This window comes from Ascaphus truei, chromosome 18 (assembly GCF_040206685.1).
Source record: "Ascaphus truei isolate aAscTru1 chromosome 18, aAscTru1.hap1, whole genome shotgun sequence".
Classification (NCBI taxonomy): domain Eukaryota; kingdom Metazoa; phylum Chordata; class Amphibia; order Anura; family Ascaphidae; genus Ascaphus; species Ascaphus truei.
The window spans coordinates 31331470-31353076 of NC_134500.1; the positions used below are offsets into that span (position 1 = coordinate 31331470).

General features: G+C 39.0%; 8 non-coding genes across 8 annotated transcripts; all 8 read right to left on the minus strand.

Annotated features, from left to right (window-relative positions):
* Window positions 1-1383: 1383 nt before the first annotated feature.
* Window positions 1384-1456, minus strand: TRNAV-UAC (transfer RNA valine (anticodon UAC)). Its single transcript has one exon. It is a non-coding gene; the product is annotated as a tRNA-Val (tRNA).
* Window positions 1457-4986: 3530 nt separating this feature from the next.
* Window positions 4987-5059, minus strand: TRNAV-UAC (transfer RNA valine (anticodon UAC)). Its single transcript has one exon. It is a non-coding gene; the product is annotated as a tRNA-Val (tRNA).
* A 3164-nt stretch (window positions 5060-8223) lies between these two features.
* On the minus strand, window positions 8224-8296 carry TRNAV-UAC (transfer RNA valine (anticodon UAC)). Its single transcript has one exon. It is a non-coding gene; the product is annotated as a tRNA-Val (tRNA).
* A 1007-nt stretch (window positions 8297-9303) lies between these two features.
* On the minus strand, window positions 9304-9376 carry TRNAV-UAC (transfer RNA valine (anticodon UAC)). Its single transcript has one exon. It is a non-coding gene; the product is annotated as a tRNA-Val (tRNA).
* Window positions 9377-9663: 287 nt separating this feature from the next.
* On the minus strand, window positions 9664-9736 carry TRNAV-AAC (transfer RNA valine (anticodon AAC)). The gene has a single exon. It is a non-coding gene; the product is annotated as a tRNA-Val (tRNA).
* A 9520-nt stretch (window positions 9737-19256) lies between these two features.
* Window positions 19257-19329, minus strand: TRNAV-AAC (transfer RNA valine (anticodon AAC)). Its single transcript has one exon. It is a non-coding gene; the product is annotated as a tRNA-Val (tRNA).
* Window positions 19330-20331: 1002 nt separating this feature from the next.
* TRNAV-UAC (transfer RNA valine (anticodon UAC)) lies at window positions 20332-20404 on the minus strand. Its single transcript has one exon. It is a non-coding gene; the product is annotated as a tRNA-Val (tRNA).
* A 650-nt stretch (window positions 20405-21054) lies between these two features.
* On the minus strand, window positions 21055-21127 carry TRNAV-UAC (transfer RNA valine (anticodon UAC)). The gene has a single exon. It is a non-coding gene; the product is annotated as a tRNA-Val (tRNA).
* Window positions 21128-21607: the final 480 nt, after the last annotated feature.

A 21607-nucleotide genomic window follows, 5' to 3' on the forward strand; every position in this document is an offset into this window, starting at 1 on the left:
CAAATATAAAATTAAAGAATTGGACACATTTAAATATCTCCAAATTAGAAACTTTATTAGGACAACATGTCCTCTCCCAGAATACCCCACTCTCACATCATTTGAGCTTCTTTGCGAGACAAAGACCCACCAGAAGGGTCTAATCTCTGATATATACGGGGCTCTAGAGCGTTCCTCGACCCCAAAAGAACATGACTATATGCTCAAATGGGCAGCTGACCTGAACACGGTTATAGGCAGAGAGACTTGGGAAGAAATCTGGGAGACAGCCTCGGAGACCTCCCTATGCACTACAATAAAGGAAAATATCTACAAAATTATGTTTGGCTGGTATCTTACCCCAGCACGATTAAACCAAATCTACCCTCTGGCTTCAGATCAATGTTGGAGAGGCTGTGGTCATAGAGGGGACATGGTCCATATCTGGTGGACCTGTCCAGAAATTATTAAGTACTGGGCCAAGGTCCAAATTTTAATAAAAGAGGTCACCGACCTAGAAGTGCCTATCGAACCACTGACCTACCTGCTGGCTGCACCATTGAAGGACATTGTCCGGCCAGTCAGGAAATTGATCTCCTTCATTATGACCGCGGCTCGTTGCTGTATTGCGGCCTCCTGGAGGAAGACAACTACGCCAGCACTAGGAACAATTAGGAAAAGAGTAGAAGAGGTAATGACTATGGAGAGGCTCACAGCCATTGTCCGACAAAAACTGCCTGCACACGAGGATATCTGGGATCCCTGGATCTCCCACAATAGGACCAGACAACCACACCAAACGAACCAGACCCTGGTTACCCCACCATAGGTGCTCGAACACAACCCTAGAGGCCATTCCCCTAATCAGTCAGATGGGTCTTCCCCCCCCTTCCTACCCCTCCCCCCCTCTCTACCGTCCCCCCACCCTTCTTTACCTCCTCAGTCCCCCCCCTCTGCCTTCCCTCTTCGAAGGCCCCCCTCCCTTTTCCTACGGGCAACGGCGGTTGCCTAACTGTTTTTCCCCCCAAAAATCTGCGGATTCAAAAATGTTAGGCTTATGTGAACTAAGCCACTTTATGTTTATATGAATGCCTAATAAAACTGTTTGGAAAAAAAAAAAAAAAATGTCTCGTGAAACAGCTTTTCTGTCCTCAAGAAAGCATATCTGATTCATTTGTGTGTGCTTGAAATCTTGCTTAAATTGAGCTTACGTTTTCTGTTTAATAATATATTTTACAAAAAGTTCACTTCAACAAACAAGCATCTTACTTTATTTGGTAAAGAAAAATTTATCTAAATGAATACTAAAACCATAACCAATATTTCTGAATTCAAGATTTCCGTTGCCGTCACAATATCTTGTTTGAAAACATACATTTATGATTAAAAGACAAGACAACGGAATAGTTCTACTGGGTTTTGAACCCAGGACCTTCTGCGTGTAAAGCAGACGTGATAAACACTACACTATAGAACTCTTAAAAATGTTTTGTGAAACAGCTTTTCTGTCCGCAAGAAAGCACATCTGATTCATTTGTGTGTGCTTGAAATCTTGCTTAAATTGAGCTTACGTTTTCTGCTTAAAAATATATATTTCAAATACTACACTTGAACAAACAAGCATCTTACTTGATTTGGTAAAAAAAAAATAGTCTAAAAGGATACTAAAAACATGACCAATATTTCTGAATGCAAGATTTCCGTTGCCGTCACAATATCTTGTTTGAAAACGTATATTTATGAATAAAAGACAAGACAACTGAATAGTTCTACTGGGATTTGAATCCAGGAAGTTCTGCGTGTAAAGCAGACGTGATAACCACTACACTATAGAACTCTTAAAAATGTCTCGTGAAACAGCTTTTCTGTCCCCAAGAAAGCACATCTGATTCATTTGTGTGTGCTTGAAATCTTGCTTAAGTTGAGCTTACGTTTTCTGTTTAATAATATATATTTCAAAAAGAACACTTGAACAAACAAGAATCTTACTTGATTTGGTAAAGAAAAAATAGTCTAAAAGGACACTAAAACCATAACCAATATTTCTGAATTCAAGATTTCAGTTGCCGTCACAATATCTTGTTTGAAAACATACATTTATGATTAAAAGACAAGACAACTGAATAGTTCTACTGGGTTTTGAACCCAGGACCTTCTGCGTGTTAAGCAGATGTGATAACAACTACACTGTGGAACTCTTAAAAATGTTTCGTGAAACAGCTTTTCTGTCCGCAAGAAAGCACACCTGATTCATTTGTGTGTGCTTGAATCTTGCTTAAGTTGAGCTTACGTTTTCTGTTTAATAATATATATTTCAAAAAGTACACTTGAACAAACAAGAATCTTACTTGATTTGGTAAAGAAAAAATAGTCTAAAAGGATACTAAAACCATAACCAATATTTCTGAATTCAAGATTTCCGTTGCCGTCACAATATTTTGTTTGAAAACGTGTATTTACACATAAAAGGCAAAACAACTACATAGTTCCACTGGGTTTTGAACCCAGGAGCTTCTGCGTGTTAAGCAGACGTGATAACCACTACACTATGGAACTCTTAAAAATATTTCCTAAAAAAGCTTTTCTGTCCTCAAGAAAGCATATCTGATTCATTTGTGTGTGCTTGAAATCTTGCTTAAATTGAGCTTACGTTTTCTGTTTAATAATATATTTTACAAAAAGTACACTTCAACAAACAAGCATCTTACTTTATTTGGTAAAGAAAAATTTATCTAAATGAATAATAAAACCATAACCAATATTTCTGAATTCAAGATTTCCGTTGCCGTCACAATATCTTGTTTGAAAACATACATTTATGATTAAAAGACAAGACAACTGAATAGTTCTACTGGGATTTGAATCCAGGAAATTCTGCGTGTAAAGCAGACGTGATAACAACTACACTGTGGAACTCTTAAAAATGTTTCATGAAACAGCTTTTCTGTCCGCATGAAAGCACATCAGATTCGTTTGTGTGTGCTTGAAATCTTGCTGAAATTGAGCTTACGTTTTCTGTTTAATAATATATATTTCAAAAACTACACTTGAACAACCAAGAATCTTACTTGATTTGGTAAAGAAAAAATAGTCTAAAAGGATACTAAAACCATAACCAATATTTCTGAATTCAAGATTTCAGTTGCCGTCACAATATCTTGTTTGAAAACATACATTTATGAATAAAAGACAAAACAACTGAATAGTTCTACTGGATTTTGAATCCAGGAACTTCTGCGTGTAAAGCAGACGTGATAACCACTACACTATAGAACTCTTAAAAATGTCTCGAGAAACAGCTTTTCTGTCCCCAAGAAAGCACATCTGATTCATTTGTGTGTGCTTGAAATCTTGCTTATGTTGAGCTTACGTTTTCTGTTTAATAATATATATTTCAAAAAGAACACTTGAACAAACAAGAATCTTACTTGATTTGGTAAAGAAAAAATAGTCTAAAAGGACACTAAAACCATAACCAATATTTCTGAATTCAAGATTTCAGTTGCCGTCACAATATCTTGTTTGAAAACATACATTTATGATTAAAAGACAAGACAACTGAATAGTTCTACTGGGTTTTGAACCCAGGACCTTCTGCGTGTTAAGCAGATGTGATAACAACTACACTGTGGAACTCTTAAAAATGTTTCGTGAAACAGCTTTTCTGTCCGCAAGAAAGCATACCTGATTCATTTGTGTGTGCTTGAATCTTGCTTAAGTTGAGCTTACGTTTTCTGTTTAATAATATATATTTCAAAAAGTACACTTGAACAAACAAGAATCTTACTTGATTTGGTAAAGAAAAAATAGTCTAAAAGGATACTAAAACCATAACCAATATTTCTGAATTCAAGATTTCCGTTGCCGTCACAATATTTTGTTTGAAAACGTGTATTTACACATAAAAGGCAAAACAACTACATAGTTCCACTGGGTTTTGAACCCAGGAGCTTCTGCGTGTTAAGCAGACGTGATAACCACTACACTATGGAACTCTTAAAAATATTTCCTAAAAAAGCTTTTCTGTCCTCAAGAAAGCATATCTGATTCATTTGTGTGTGCTTGAAATCTTGCTTAAATTGAGCTTACGTTTTCTGTTTAATAATATATTTTACAAAAAGTACACTTCAACAAACAAGCATCTTACTTTATTTGGTAAAGAAAAATTTATCTAAATGAATACTAAAACCATAACCAATATTTCTGAATTCAAGATTTCCGTTGCCGTCACAATATCTTGTTTGAAAACATACATTTATGATTAAAAGACAAGACAACTGAATAGTTCTACTGGGATTTGAATCCAGGAAATTCTGCGTGTAAAGCAGACGTGATAACCACTACACTATGGAACTCTTAAAAATATTTCCTAAAAAAGCTTTTCTGTCCTCAAGAAAGCATATCTGATTAATTTGTGTGTGCTTGAAATCTTGCTTAAATTGAGCTTACGTTTTCTGTTTAATAATATATTTTACAAAAAGTACACTTCAACAAACAAGCATCTTACTTTATGTGGTAAAGAAAAATTTATCTAAATGAATACTAAAACCATAATCAATATTTCTGAATTCAAGATTTCCGTTGCCGTCACAATATCTTGTTTGAAAACATACATTTATGATTAAAAGACAAGACAACGGAATAGTTCTACTGGGATTTGAATCCAGGAAATTCTGCGTGTAAAGCAGACGTGATAACCACTACACTATAGAACTCTTAAAAATGTCTCGTGAAACAACTTTTCTGTCCTCAAGAAAGCATATCTGATTCATTTGTGTGTGCTTGAAATCTTGCTTAAATTGAGCTTACGTTTTCTGTTTAAGAATATATTTTACAAAAAGTACACTTCAACAAACAAGCATCTTACTTTATTTGGTAAAGAAAAATTTATCTAAATGAATACTAAAACCATAACCAATATTTCTGAATTCAAGATTTCCGTTGCCGTCACAATACAGTATCTTGTTTGAAAACATACATTTATGATTAAAAGACAAGACAACGGAATAGTTCTACTGGGTTTTGAACCCAGGACCTTCTGCGTGTAAAGCAGACGTGATCACCACTACACTATAGAACTCTTAAAAATGTTTTGTGAAACAGCTTTTCTGTCCGCAAGAAAGCACATCTGATTCATTTGTGTGTGCTTGAAATCTTGCTTAAATTGAGCTTACGTTTTCTGCTTAAAAATATATATTTCAAATACTACACTTGAACAAACAAGCATCTTACTTGATTTGGTAAAGAAAAAATAGTCTAAAAGGATACTAAAAACATGACCAATATTTCTGAATGCAAGATTTCCGTTGCCGTCACAATATCTTGTTTGAAAACGTATATTTATGAATAAAAGACAAGACAACTGAATAGTTCTACTGGGATTTGAATCCAGGAAGTTCTGCGTGTAAAGCAGACGTGATAACCACTACACTATAGAACTCTTAAAAATGTCTCGTGAAACAGCTTTTCTGTCCCCAAGAAAGCACATCTGATTCATTTGTGTGTGCTTGAAATCTTGCTTAAGTTGAGCTTACGTTTTCTGTTTAATAATATATATTTCAAAAAGAACACTTGAACAAACAAGAATCTTACTTGATTTGGTAAAGAAAAAATAGTCTAAAAGGACACTAAAACCATAACCAATATTTCTGAATTCAAGATTTCAGTTGCCGTCACAATATCTTGTTTGAAAACATACATTTATGATTAAAAGACAAGACAACTGAATAGTTCTACTGGGATTTGAATCCAGGAAGTTCTGCGTGTAAAGCAGACGTGATAACCACTACATTATAGAACTCTTAAAAATGTCTCGTGAAACAGCTTTTCTGTCCGCAAGAAAGCACATCTGATTCATTTGTGTGTGCTTGAAATCTTGCTTAAGTTGAGCTTACGTTTTCTGTTTAATAATATATATTTCAAAAAGTACACTTGAACAAACAAGAATCTTACTTGATTTGGTAAAGAAAAAATAGTCTAAAAGGATACTAAAACCATAACCAATTTTTCTGAATTCAAGATTTCCGTTGCCGTCATAATATCTTGTTTGAAAACATACATTTATGATTAAAAGACAAAACAACTGAATAGTTCTACTGGGTTTTGAACCCAGGACCTTCTGCGTGTTAAGCAGATGTGATAACAACTACACTGTGGAACTCTTAAAAATGTTTCATGAAACAGCTTTTCTGTCCGCAAGAAAGCTCACCTGATTCATTTGTGTGTGCTTGAATCTTGCTTAAGTTGAGCTTACGTTTTCTGTTTAATAATATATATTTGAAAAAGTACACTTGAACAAACAAGAATCTTACTTGATTTGGTAAAGAAAAAATAGTCTAAAAGGATACTAAAACCATAACCAATATTTCTGAATTCAAGATTTCCGTTGCCGTCACAATATTTTGTTTGAAAACGTGTATTTACACATAAAAGGCAAAACAACTACATAGTTCCACTGGGTTTTGAACTCAGGAGCTTCTGCGTGTTAAGCAGACGTGATAACCACTACACTATGGAACTCTTAAAAATATTTCCTAAAAAAGCTTTTCTGTCCTCAAGAAAGCATATCTGATTCATTTGTGTGTGCTTGAAATCTTGCTTAAATTGAGCTTACGTTTTCTGTTTAATAATATATTTTACAAAAAGTACACTTCAACAAACAAGCATCTTACTTTATTTGGTAAAGAAAAATGTATCTAAATGAATACTAAAACCATAACCAATATTTCTGAATTCAAGATTTCCGTTGCCGTCACAATATCTTGTTTGAAAACATACATTTATGATTAAAAGACAACTGAATAGTTCTACTGGGATTTGAATCCAGGAAATTCTGCGTGTAAAGCAGACGTGATAACCACTACACTATAGAACTCTTAAAAATGTCTCGTGAAACAGCTTTTCTGTCCTCAAGAAAGCATATCTGATTCATTTGTGTGTGCTTGAAATCTTGCTTAAATTGAGCTTACGTTTTCTGTTTAATAATATATTTTACAAAAAGTACACTTCAACAAACAAGCATCTTACTTTATTTGGTAAAGAAGAATTTATCTAAATGAATACTAAAACCATAACCAATATTTCTGAATTCAAGATTTCCGTTGCCGTCACAATATCTTGTTTGAAAACATACATTTATGATTAAAAGACAAGACAACTGAATAGTTCTACTGGGATTTGAATCCAGGAAATTCTGCGTGTAAAGCAGACGTGATAACCACTACACTATAGAACTCTTAAAAATGTCTCGTGAAACAGCTTTTCTGTCCGCAAGAAAGCACATCTGATTCATTTGTGTGTGCTTGAAATCTTGCTTAAATTGAGCTTACGTTTTCTGTTTAATAATATATTTTACAAAAAGTACACTTCAACAAACAAGCATCTTACTTTATTTGGTAAAGAAGAATTTATCTAAATGAATACTAAAACCATAACCAATATTTCTGAATTCAAGATTTCCGTTGCCGTCACAATATCTTGTTTGAAAACATACATTTATGATTAAAAGACAAGACAACTGAATAGTTCTACTGGGATTTGAATCCAGGAAATTCTGCGTGTAAAGCAGACGTGATAACCACTACACTATAGAACTCTTAAAAATGTCTCGTGAAACAGCTTTTCTGTCCGCAAGAAAGCACATCTGATTCATTTGTGTGTGCTTGAAATCTTGCTTAAATTGAGCTTACGTTTTCTGCTTAAAAATATATATTTCAAATACTACACTTGAACAAACAAGCATCTTACTTGATTTGGTAAAGAAAAAATAGTCTAAAAGGATACTAAAAACATGACCAATATTTCTGAATGCAAGATTTCCGTTGCCGTCACAATATCTTGTTTGAAAACGTATATTTATGAATAAAAGACAAGACAACTGAATAGTTCTACTGGGATTTGAATCCAGGAAGTTCTGCGTGTAAAGCAGACGTGATAACCACTACACTATAGAACTCTTATAAATGTCTCGTGAAACAGCTTTTCTGTCCGCAAGAAAGCACATCTGATTCATTTGTGTGTGCTTGAAATCTTGCTTAAATTGAGCTTACGTTTTCTGTTTAATAATATATTTTACAAAAAGTACACTTCAACAAACAAGCATCTTACTTTATTTGGTAAAGAAAAATTTATCTAAATGAATACTAAAACCATAATAACCAATATTTCTGAATTCAAGATTTCCGTTGCCGTCACAATATCTTGTTTGAAAACATACATTTATGATTAAAAGACAAGACAACGGAATAGTTCTACTGGGTTTTGAACCCAGGACCTTCTGCGTGTAAAGCAGACGTGATAACCACTACACTATAGAACTCTTAAAAATGTTTTGTGAAACAGCTTTTCTGTCCGCAAGAAAGCACATCTGATTCATTTGTGTGTGCTTGAAATCTTGCTTAAATTGAGCTTACGTTTTCTGCTTAAAAATATATATTTCAAATACTACACTTGAACAAACAAGCATCTTACTTGATTTGGTAAAGAAAATATAGTCTAAAAGGATACTAAAAACATGACCAATATTTCTGAATGCAAGATTTCCGTTGCCGTCACAATATCTTGTTTGAAAACGTATATTTATGAATAAAAGACAAGACAACTGAATAGTTCTACTGGGATTTGAATCCAGGAAGTTCTGCGTGTAAAGCAGACGTGATAACCACTACACTATAGAACTCTTAAAAATGTCTCGTGAAACAGCTTTTCTGTCCGCAAGAAAGCACATCTGATTCATTTGTGTGTGCTTGAAATCTTGCTTAAATTGAGCTTACGTTTTCTGCTTAAAAATATATATTTCAAATACTACACTTGAACAAACAAGCATCTTACTTGATTTGGTAAAGAAAATATAGTCTAAAAGGATACTAAAAACATGACCAATATTTCTGAATGCAAGATTTCCGTTGCCGTCACAATATCTTGTTTGAAAACGTATATTTATGAATAAAAGACAAGACAACTGAATAGTTCTACTGGGATTTGAATCCAGGAAGTTCTGCGTGTAAAGCAGACGTGATAACCACTACACTATAGAACTCTTAAAAATGTCTCGTGAAACAGCTTTTCTGTCCCCAAGAAAGCACATCTGATTCATTTGTGTGTGCTTGAAATCTTGCTTAAGTTGAGCTTACGTTTTCTGTTTAATAATATATATTTCAAAAAGAACACTTGAACAAACAAGAATCTTACTTGATTTGGTAAAGAAAAAATAGTCTAAAAGGACACTAAAACCATAACCAATATTTCTGAATTCAAGATTTCAGTTGCCGTCACAATATCTTGTTTGAAAACATACGTTTATGATTAAAAGACAAGACAACTGAATAGTTCTACTGGGTTTTGAACCCAGGACCTTCTGCGTGTAAAGCAGGTGTGATAACCACTACACTATAGAACTCTTAAAAATGTCTCGTGAAACAGCTTTTCTGTCCGCAAGAAAGCACATCTGATTCATTTGTGTGTGCTTGAAATCTTGCTTAAGTTGAGCTTACGTTTTCTGTTTAATAATATATATTTCAAAAAGTACAATTGAACAAACAAGAATCTTACTTGATTTGGTAAAGAAAAAATAGACTAAAAGGATACTAAAACCATAACCAATATTTCTGAATTCAAGATTTCCGTTGCCGTCACAATATTTTGTTTGAAAACTTACATTTATGAATAAAAGGCAAAACAACTACATAGTTCCACTGGGTTTTGAACCCAGGACCTTCTGCGTGTTAAGCAGATGTGATAACCACTACACTATGGAACTCTTAAAATTTTTTCCTAAAAAAGCTTTTCTGTCCTCAAGAAAGCATATCTGATTCATTTGTGTGTGCTTGAAATCTTGCTTAAATTGAGCTTACGTTTTCTGTTTAATAATATATTTTACAAAAAGTACACTTCAACAAACAAGCATCTTACTTTATTTGGTAAAGAAAAATTTATCTAAATGAATACTAAAACCATAACCAATATTTCTGAATTCAAGATTTCCGTTGCCGTCACAATATCTTGTTTGAAAACGTACATTTATGAATAAAAGACAAGACAACTGAATAGTTCAACTGGGATTTGAATCCAGGAAGTTCTGCGTGTAAAGCAGACGTGATAACCACTACATTATAGAACTCTTAAAAATGTCTCGTGAAACAGCTTTTCTGTCCGCAAGAAAGCACATCTGATTCATTTGTGTGTGCTTGAAATCTTGCTTAAGTTGAGCTTACGTTTTCTGTTTAATAATATATATTTCAAAAAGTACAATTGAACAAACAAGAATCTTACTTGATTTGGTAAAGAAAAAATAGTCTAAAAGGATACTAAAACCATAACCAATTGTAACGGGTATTCCACCCCACCCAATCTCATATATAGTGTGGGTGAGTAGAACTTGTAGTGTTACCGGTGTGGTGCGTATACCTGTAGGCTCACAGGAGGTCTGAGCCTCCGCTAATGAGAGCCTGGGGTGAATCCTCTGGAACGGATGTTCTTTCAGCGCCTCCACCTATGTAGGATTCTATGGAAGTGTAGAATGACCCTACATAGGAACCAAATCAGAAACCTCACACACAGTGATTATATAATAACTAAGGACTTTACTATGAACATATAACACATTACATAACCTTATGCATCTCAGGCCCAATGTCTGACGTTCCCACCCAGTGTCCTGTAATCCCCCACCCACATGTCCCGTACTCCTACGGAGGTCATGGGTGACTGCGCAGTCACTAAGTTATCTATTAGGCCTGTTGGTGCACATGTGTAGAAATACCTTCCGAGCACTCCGATGCTCGGGCCCGCAACACACTTCTCAAAGGGTCAGACGTCCGTCTGATCCTTATTCAGGTACTTCTCCAGGAACCCCAACGAGGGTCCCACCGCTTCACGGGAACACAACCGAATTACGGCAACACCAACCGCATCACGGGAACAGCAACCGCCGCTATCCCTATCTATCCCTAACTAACCCTAAAGTGACAGGAACCCTAACCTAGGGCCTGTCCCTGATGAACCGCAACCTGGGGTGGCTTGGGGAAATCTCCTAGGGCCTGCGGAGTAATAACCTACCCCACTCCCCTAGCTACCCAAGTCCTATCTGTAACTCCCTAACTACTCCTAACACTAACACGCCTGCAGCCGACACACAGCTCTCACAATCAGCCTGCAGACAGTAACACACGCTGCACACACACTGCACTCATTACATGCAGCATCACATGCAACACTCATCACAGCAACCTGGAACCCGCAGCAATTAATCCACTGCTCACACGCTGTGCCTATTTGCCAGTGCGCACAGCACTACCCGCTGTGGCACTGCCAAACCTGCACCTCACACACACTAAGGGTGACCTCCCTATCTAGGGCCGTCCCTTTCCAGTTACCCACTAACCTGGTGGGGAGTTGGGGCCTACCTGGAGGGTGAGGGTACCTATCTGGATGCAGGAGCTGCACTCACTCCCTGCATCCTTCCTTCCCCTTCAGCTCCGCTGCTCCAACTGACTTGACCAAAGCCCGGGAAATGTATCTATTCTCCCGGGCTGAGAATCCTCCAGCCCTATTGGCCGCTATGAGGCACCTGGTGCCTGTCTCCCTATGCCTCCTGGGAGTTGTAGTTCCCAGGAGGCTGCTATAGCGTTGGGGCCACGTGCGCGCTTCTCCTGCGCATGCGCGAACTACTAAGGGCCGCCTCAACCTCTCCTGCGCCTTCCCGGCTAGCCCTGCGCATGCGCGACTCAGCCCTGTCTCTGGGGCTCTTCCTGGCCTCGCGCGATCACTGCGCATGCGTGAGACAGTCCTCAATGGCGGCGCCCTGCTCTGCGGCCGCCGGGACCTTAGAGATGCGATCGCGGCCTTAGCAACGGCCCGATCGCGTCCCCGGCAACCGGCCGCAGGCAGGAGAAGCCGCGCTGCTCCCTGCTCCAGCCCCCACCCTTGGAAGCAGCCGTCGGGTTTTTCAATACCCGCGATCGAGCTGCGCCAGGGAAGGGGGGTCTCCAGGAGCCACGGGAGCTCCAGGCTATATTCTCCCCCTGGTGGAACTCCAACGTCCTCGCTTGGATAGCAGTTGTAATCTTGCACAAACATTACATTGTGAAAATGCAGTACACAGAATACACAACACATGTCAAATTTACATCTCAGGTTACATTGCACTTCACACCAATTAACCGAAGCGTGCTGAGACCATTTGTGGGGGGCCCCTAATTGAACATGTGGGGGTACCTCACTTTTGCGTCCGTGAGCCTCCCCTAGAAAAATTTCTTGGAGAGCACACTCTAAAGCGACGGTTACTGGCTCTTCGCTACTTCCTCCCCCTGGTGGAAGGAGTAACACAGTGTCTCTGAAGCAGACCTTTACCCGGTCATCCGCGGCAGGGATGCGGTAGACCAGGAGGCCAGGACCTTTCCCGCGGTCCACTACTTGGCGAATGGCACGCTCCTTTTTGGGCTTAAAGGAGGCCAGTCTCCCTGGATCTCCCTTTACACAGTCCTTGTCCCTATAGTTTTGCGAGGCTTCCACTGAGAAGCGAGCACTGGACAATGTCTCGGTTTCACCTGGCAGGGGAAAAAAAATAGACACCTTACCCCTGCGGTGATTCACGGTGGCCAACAGGTCCTCGGGGACGCTGTCAGTTCCCACCTTGGTGGTATCTGGACCTGCCCCCGGCCCTTCTGGGGCAGTCCACTTACGCGCTGAAAACTCGGTAGCGTTGGATCCCAGTCCTGGGACCACTTGCGTCTGAGCACACGGGCTCACACTCCGCTCAGGAACCGTAGCTTGGGCCTTCTGCACGGCCACCTCCCTCGGAGTCGGTGGGGAACAAGGGGGTTCCTTACCACTCTGCTGGCTGACGATGGGCTTCCCTTCTTCCGGAAGGATCGACGGTAGACACTGGTCCACTCTCATCTCTGGACAGCTACCTTCTAATGAGGACACCTCCACCAGGACGCGATGCAGAGGGGAGCCCTTCGCCCGAGCGACCAGACTTAAGGAGCCATCGTGCTCCGCGGTCACCTGGAGGCTCACCCCCGACACCCCTGGGGCAGTCGACTCACCCTGGTCGTCTGTAGATACTGGTCCCACGCCTAGGACCGATGGTACCTCTGTAGTAGGTCGGACTGACCATTGTAGTGCCCACGGGCCCACAGCAGGGTCCGCAACATCGGGATACACCTTTTCCAGGGTACACGGACCCACAGCAGACTCTGTATCCTCTGCATCACCGCTGGGGTGGTTCGCCGGTAGGCGCATTGCCACCGATGGGACTTCAACCTCTTCACTGGAAACTTCTGCATGCTGGGGCACAATAGACTTCAGTAACCGCACACCGCAACATTCACAGTAGGACCACCATGTCAATGTCTCTCTAGAACAGTCACAAGTGGGGCTAAAACACTGTATGCCCATTTCTCCTTCCACCTCGATGGTCCTGTAGTCGAGGGATAACCGAGACACTTTGGCTCCCTGAGCGTGGGCTTCTTGCAGGCAGGAGCATATGAAGAGAAGAGAATCTACTCCGGGCGCACGCCAGGCCACATACATACTAGGGTGTATCCCTTGACAGTCTATCTCGGTTTCCTCATGCATCATCTCATCCTCAGAGATCAGAGTGTCAATCACAGCGTCCACGTATGGTTGAAGATAACCGTGCTTGCTCCCCCTGGTGGAATCTAAAGGAAGGGCACGTTTTACAAGGGAGTGGTTTTCGCTCTGCACTGAGTCACTCACATTACGGGGGCGGGGCTCTGGTTTTCCCGCCAGTCCCGGATGGTTTTCTGTAACCTTTTTCTGAGCAGCCTGGCAGTCAGAAGCACGTGTTTCATCTTGAGTTGGCGGGAGCCGCCATTTTAGGTGGGACTCACTATTAGCCTCCCTTGCTACAGGAGCCTCCATTTTGATCACAGTCCTGCTAACTACATTAGGGCTCTCGTTGCATGCAGGAACGGCCGATTCAGGGTAAATAAAGGGGCACCCCTCATTCGGACCCTCGGACAGACTCAAGAATTGAGGACCATCTTCCTCGCTTATGGCATGGTCTACATATATCAGTATAGTACTCCACTGCCAGGTGATATCATACCTTCGTCCTCTGACCCATGTACGATCCAGGCCAGGGAGCTTCCGAACCTGCGCCTGAACGTCCAGCAGAGACATGCCAGCAGGGACTGCCCCCACGGCAACCATGTGGTTAGGAGTTGCACTAAGCTTCGAGGCCCAGGTGGAGACCTCCTGTCTGGAGAGCGCCCACATGGTGAAAAATGGGAATGGGACAATTTAAAAAAAATTAAACAGGGCACCCCAGGTCTATCTCAGCAGCGCCTCCAAATGTAACGGGTATTCCACCCCACCCAATCTCATATATAGTGTGGGTGAGTAGAACATGTAGTGTTACCGGTGTGGTGCGTATACCTGTAGGCTCACAGGAGGTCTGAGCCTCCGCTAATGAGAGCCTGGGGTGAATCCTCTGGAACGGATGTTCTTTCAGCGCCTCCACCTATGTAGGATTCTATGGAAGTGTAGAATGACCCTACATAGGAACCAAATCAGAAACCTCACACACAGTGATTATATAATAACTAAGGACTTTACTATGAACATATAACACATTACATAACCTTATGCATCTCAGGCCCAATGTCTGACGTTCCCACCCAGTGTCCTGTAATCCCCCACCCACATGTCCCGTACTCCTACGGAGGTCATGGGTGACTGCGCAGTTACTAAGTTATCTATTAGGCATGTTGGTGCACATGTGTAGAAATACCTTCCGAGCACTCCGATGCTCGGGCCCGCAACACACTTCTCAAAGGGTCAGACGTCCGTCTGATCCTTATTCAGGTACTTCTCCAGGAACCCCAACGAGGGTCCCACCGCTTCACGGGAACACAACCGAATTACGGCAACACCAACCGCATCACGGGAACAGCAACCGCCGCTATCCCTATCTATCCCTAACTAACCCTAAAGTGACAGGAACCCTAACCTAGGGCCTGTCCCTGATGAACCGCAACCTGGGGTGGCTTGGGGAAATCTCCTAGGGCCTGCGGAGTAATAACCTGCCCCACTCCCCTAGCTACCCAAGTCCTATCTGTAACTCCCTAACTACTCCTAACACTAACACGCCTGCAGCCGACACACAGCTCTCACAATCAGCCTGCAGACAGTAACACACGCTGCACACACACTGCACTCATTACATGCAGCATCACATGCAACACTCATCACAGCAACCTGGAACCCGCAGCAATTAATCCACTGCTCACACGCTGTGCCTATTTGCCAGTGCGCACAGCACTACCCGCTGTGGCACTGCCAAACCTGCACCTCACACACACTAAGGGTGACCTCCCTATCTAGGGCCGTCCCTTTCCAGTTACCCACTAACCTGGTGGGGAGTTGGGGCCTACCTGGAGGGTGAGGGTACCTATCTGGATGCAGGAGCTGCACTCACTCCCTGCATCCTTCCTTCCCCTTCAGCTCCGCTGCTCCAACTGACTTGACCAAAGCCCGGGAAATGTATCTATTCTCCCGGGCTGAGAATCCTCCAGCCCTATTGGCCGCTATGAGGCACCTGGTGCCTGTCTCCCTATGCCTCCTGGGAGTTGTAGTTCCCAGGAGGCTGCTATAGCGTTGGGGCCGCGTGCGCGCTTCTCCTGCGCATGCGCGAACTACTAAGGGCCGCCTCAACCTCTCCTGCGCCTTCCCGGCTAGCCCTGCGCATGCGCGACTCAGCCCTGTCTCTGGAGCTCTTCCTGGCCTCGCGCGATCACTGCGCATGCGTGAGACAGTCCTCAATGGCGGCGCCCTGCTCTGCGGCCGCCGGGACCTTAGAGATGCGATCGCGGCCTTAGCAACGGCGCGATCGCGTCCCCGGCAACCGGCCGCAGGCAGGAGAAGCCGCGCTGCTCCCTGCTCCAGCCCCCACCCTTGGAAGCAGCCGTCAGGTTTTTCAATACCCGCGATCGAGCTGCGCCAGGGAAGGGGGGTCTCCAGGAGCCACGGGAGCTCCAGGCTATATTTACATTTATGAATAAAAGGCAAAACAACTACATAGTTCCACTGGGTTTTGAACCCAGGAGCTTCTGCGTGTTAAGCAGACGTGATAACCACTACACTATGGAACTCTTAAAAATATTTCCTAAAAAAGCTTTTCTGTCCTCAAGAAAGCATATCTGATTCATTTGTGTGTGCTTGAAATCTTGCTTAAATTGAGCTTACGTTTTCTGTTTAATAATATATTTTACAAAAAGTACACTTCAACAAACAAGCATCTTACTTTATTTGGTAAAGAAAAATTTATCTAAATGAATACTAAAACCATAACCAATATTTCTGAATTCAAGATTTCCGTTGCCGTCACAATATCTTGTTTGAAAACATACATTTATGATTAAAAGACAAGACAACTGAATAGTTCTACTGGGATTTGAATCCAGGAAATTCTGCGTGTAAAGCAGACGTGATAACCACTACACTATGGAACTCTTAAAAATATTTCCTAAAAAAGCTTTTCTGTCCTCAAGAAAGCATATCTGATTCATTTGTGTGTGCTTGAAATCTTGCTTAAATTGAGCTTACGTTTTCTGTTTAATAATATATTTTACAAAAGTACACTTCAACAAACAAGCATCTTACTTTATTTGGTAAAGAAAAATTTATCTAAATGAATACTAAAACCATAATCAATATTTCTGAATTCAAGATTTCCGTTGCCGTCACAATATCTTGTTTGAAAACATACATTTATGATTAAAAGACAAGACAACAAAATAGTTCTACTGGGTTTTGAACCAGGACCTTCTGCGTGTTAAGCAGACGTGATAACCACTACACTATAGAACTCTTAAAAATGTTTTGTGAAACAGCTTTTCTGTCCGCAAGAAAACACATCTGATTCATTTGTGTGTGCTTGAAATCTTGCTTAAATTGAGCTTACGTTTTCTGTTTAAAAATATATATTTCAAAAACTACACTTGAACAAACAAGCATCTTACTTGATTTGGTAAAGAAAAAATAGTCTAAAAGGATACTAAAACCATGACCAATATTTCTGAATGCAAGATTTGTGTTGCCGTCACAATATCTTGTTTGAAAACGTACATTTATGAATAAAAGACAAGACAACTGAATAGTTCTACTGGGATTTGAATCCAGGAAGTTCTGCTTGTAAAGCAGACGTGATAACCACTACATTATAGAACTCTTAAAAATGTCTCGTGAAACAGCTTTTCTGTCCGCAAGAAAGCACACCTGATTCATTTGTGAGCTTGAAATCTTGCTTAAGTTGAGCTTACGTTTTCTGTTTAATAATATATATTTCAAAAAGTACACTTGAACAAACAAGAATCTTACTTGATTTGGTAAAGAAAAAATAGTCTAAAAGGATACTAAAACCATAACCAATATTTCTGAATTCAAGATTTCCGTTGCCGTCACAATATTTTGTTTGAAAACTTACATTTATGAATAAAAGGCAAAACAACTACATAGTTCCACTGGGTTTTGAACCCAGGAGCTTCTGCGTGTTAAGCAGACGTGATAACCACTACACTATGGAAGTCTTAAAAATATTTCCTAAAAAAGCTTTTCTGTCCTCAAGAAAGCATATCTGATTCATTTGTGTGTGCTTGAAATCTTGCTTAAATTGAGCTTACGTTTTCTGTTTAATGATATATTTTACAAAAAGTACACTTCAACAAACAAGCATCTTACTTTATTTGGTAAAGAAGAATTTATCTAAATGAATACTAAAACCATAACCAATATTTCTGAATTCAAGATTTCCGTTGCCGTCACAATATCTTGTTTGAAAACATACATTTATGATTAAAAGACAAGACAACGGAATAGTTCTACTGGGATTTGAATCCAGGAAATTCTGCGTGTAAAGCAGACGTGATAACCACTACATTATAGAACTCTTAAAAATGTCTCGTGAAACAGCTTTTCTGTCCTCAAGAAAGCATATCTGATTCATTTGTGTGTGCTTGAAATCTTGCTTAAATTGAGCTTACGTTTTCTGTTTAATAATATATTTTACAAAAAGTACACTTCAACAAACAAGCATCTTACTTTATTTGGTAAAGAAAAATTTATCTAAATGAATACTAAAACCATAACCAATATTTCTGAATTCAAGATTTCCGTTGCCGTCACAATATCTTGTTTGAAAACATACATTTATGATTAAAAGACAAGACAACGGAATAGTTCTACTGGGTTTTGAACCCAGGACCTTCTGCGTGTAAAGCAGACGTGATAACAACTGCACTGTGGAACTCTTAAAAATGTCTCGTGAAACAGCTTTTCTGTCCGCAAGAAAGCACATCTGATTCATTTGTGTGTGCTTGAAATCTTGCTTAAGTTGAGCTTACGTTTTCTGTTTAATAATATATATTTCAAAAAGAACACTTGAACAAACAAGAATCTTACTTGATTTGGTAAAGAAAAAATAGTCTAAAAGGACACTAAAACCATAACCAATATTTCTGAATTCAAGATTTCAGTTGCCGTCACAATATCTTGTTTGAAAACATACATTTATGATTAAAAGACAAGACAACTGAATAGTTCTACTGGGATTTGAATCCAGGAAGTTCTGCGTGTAAAGCAGACGTGATAACCACTACATTATAGAACTCTTAAAAATGTCTCGTGAAACAGCTTTTCTGTCCGCAAGAAAGCACATCTGATTCATTTGTGTGTGCTTGAAATCTTGCTTAAGTTGAGCTTACGTTTTCTGTTTAATAATATATATTTCAAAAAGTACACTTGAACAAACAAGAATCTTACTTGATTTGGTAAAGAAAAAATAGTCTAAAAGGATACTAAAACCATAACCAATATTTCTGAATTCAAGATTTCCGGTGCCGTCATAATATCTTGTTTGAAAACATACATTTATGATTAAAAGACAAGACAACTGAATAGTTCTACTGGGTTTTGAACCCAGGACCTTCTGCGTGTTAAGCAGATGTGATAACAACTACACTGTGGAACTCTTGAAAATGTTTCATGAAACAGCTTTTCTGTCCGCAAGAAAGCTCACCTGATTCATTTGTGTGTGCTTGAATCTTGCTTAAGTTGAGCTTACGTTTTCTGTTTAATAATATATATTTGAAAAAGTACACTTGAACAAACAAGAATCTTACTTGATTTGGTAAAGAAAAAATAGTCTAAAAGGATACTAAAACCATAACCAATATTTCTGAATTCAAGATTTCCGTTGCCGTCACAATATTTTGTTTGAAAACGTGTATTTACACATAAAAGGCAAAACAACTACATAGTTCCACTGGGTTTTGAACCCAGGACCTTCTGCGTGTTAAGCAGACGTGATAACCACTACACTATGGAACTCTTAAAAATATTTCCCAAAAAAGCTTTTCTGTCCTCAAGAAAGCATATCTGATTCATTTGTGTGTGCTTGAAATCTTGCTTAAATTGAGCTTACGTTTTCTGTTTAATAATATATTTTACAAAAAGTACACTTCAACAAACAAGCATCTTACTTTATTTGGTAAAGAAAAATTTATCTAAATGAATACTAAAACCATAACCACTATTTCTGAATTCAAGATTTCCGTTGCCGTCACAATATCTTGTTTGAAAACATACATTTATGATTAAAAGACAACTGAATAGTTCTACTGGGATTTGAAACCAGGAAATTCTGCGTGTAAAGCAGACGTGATAACCACTACACTATAGAACTCTTAAAAATGTCTCGTGAAACAGCTTTTCTGTCCTCAAGAAAGCATATCTGATTCATTTGTGTGTGCTTGAAATCTTGCTTAAATTGAGCTTACGTTTTCTGTTTAATAATATATTTTACAAAAAGTACACTTCAACAAACAAGCATCTTACTTTATTTGGTAAAGAAGAATTTATCTAAATGAATACTAAAACCATAACCAATATTTCTGAATTCAAGATTTCCGTTGCCGTCACAATATCTTGTTTGAAAACATACATTTATGATTAAAAGACAAGACAACTGAATAGTTCTACTGGGATTTGAATCCAGGAAATTCTGCGTGTAAAGCAGACGTGATAACCACTACACTATAGAACTCTTAAAAATGTCTCGTGAAACAGCTTTTCTGTCCGCAAGAAAGCACATCTGATTCATTTGTGTGTGCTTGAAATCTTGCTTAAATTGAGCTTACGTTTTCTGTTTAATAATATATTTTACAAAAAGTACACTTCAACAAACAAGCATCTTACTTTATTTGGTAAAGAAAAATTTATCTAAATGAATACTAAAACCATAACCAATATTTCTGAATTCAAGATTTCCGTTGCCGTCACAATATCTTGTTTGAAAACATACATTTATGATTAAAAGACAAGACAAAGGAATAGTTCTACTGGGTTTTGAACCCAGGACCTTCTGCGTGTAAAGCAGACGTGATAACCACTACACTATAGAACTCTTAAAAATGTTTTGTGAAACAGCTTTTCTGTCCGCAAGAAAGCACATCTGATTCATTTGTGTGTGCTTGAAATCTTGCTTAAATTGAGCTTACGTTTTCTGCTTAAAAATATATATTTCAAATACTACACTTGAACAAACAAGCATCTTACTTGATTTGGTAAAGAAAAAATAGTCTAAAAGGATACTAAAAACATGACCAATATTTCTGAATGCAAGATTTCCGTTGCCGTCACAATATCTTGTTTGAAAACGTATATTTATGAATAAAAGACAAGACAACTGAATAGTTCTACTGGGATTTGAATCCAGGAAGTTCTGCGTGTAAAGCAGACGTGATAACCACTACACTATAGAACTCTTATAAATGTCTCGTGAAACAGCTTTTCTGTCCGCAAGAAAGCACATCTGATTCATTTGTGTGTGCTTGAAATCTTGCTTAAATTGAGCTTACGTTTTCTGTTTAATAATATATTTTACAAAAAGTACACTTCAACAAACAAGCATCTTACTTTATTTGGTAAAGAAAAATTTATCTAAATGAATACTAAAACCATAATAACCAATATTTCTGAATTCAAGATTTCCGTTGCCGTCACAATATCTTGTTTGAAAACATACATTTATGATTAAAAGACAAGACAACGGAATAGTTCTACTGGGTTTTGAACCCAGCACCTTCTGCGTGTAAAGCAGACGTGATAACCACTACACTATAGAACTCTTAAAAATGTTTTGTGAAACAGCTTTTCTGTCCGCAAGAAAGCACATCTGATTCATTTGTGTGTGCTTGAAATCTTGCTTAAATTGAGCTTACGTTTTCTGCTTAAAAATATATATTTCAAATACTACACTTGAACAAACAAGCATCTTACTTGATTTGGTAAAGAAAATATAGTCTAAAAGGATACTAAAAACATGACCAATATTTCTGAATGCAAGATTTCCGTTGCCGTCACAATATCTTGTTTGAAAACATACATTTATGATTAAAAGACAAGACAACTGAATAGTTCTACTGGGATTTGAATCCAGGAAATTCTGCGTGTAAAGCAGACGTGATAACCACTACACTATGGAACTCTTAAAAATATTTCCTAAAAAAGCTTTTCTGTCCTCAAGAAAGCATATCTGATTCATTTGTGTGTGCTTGAAATCTTGCTTAAATTGAGCTTACGTTTTCTGTTTAATAATATATTTTAC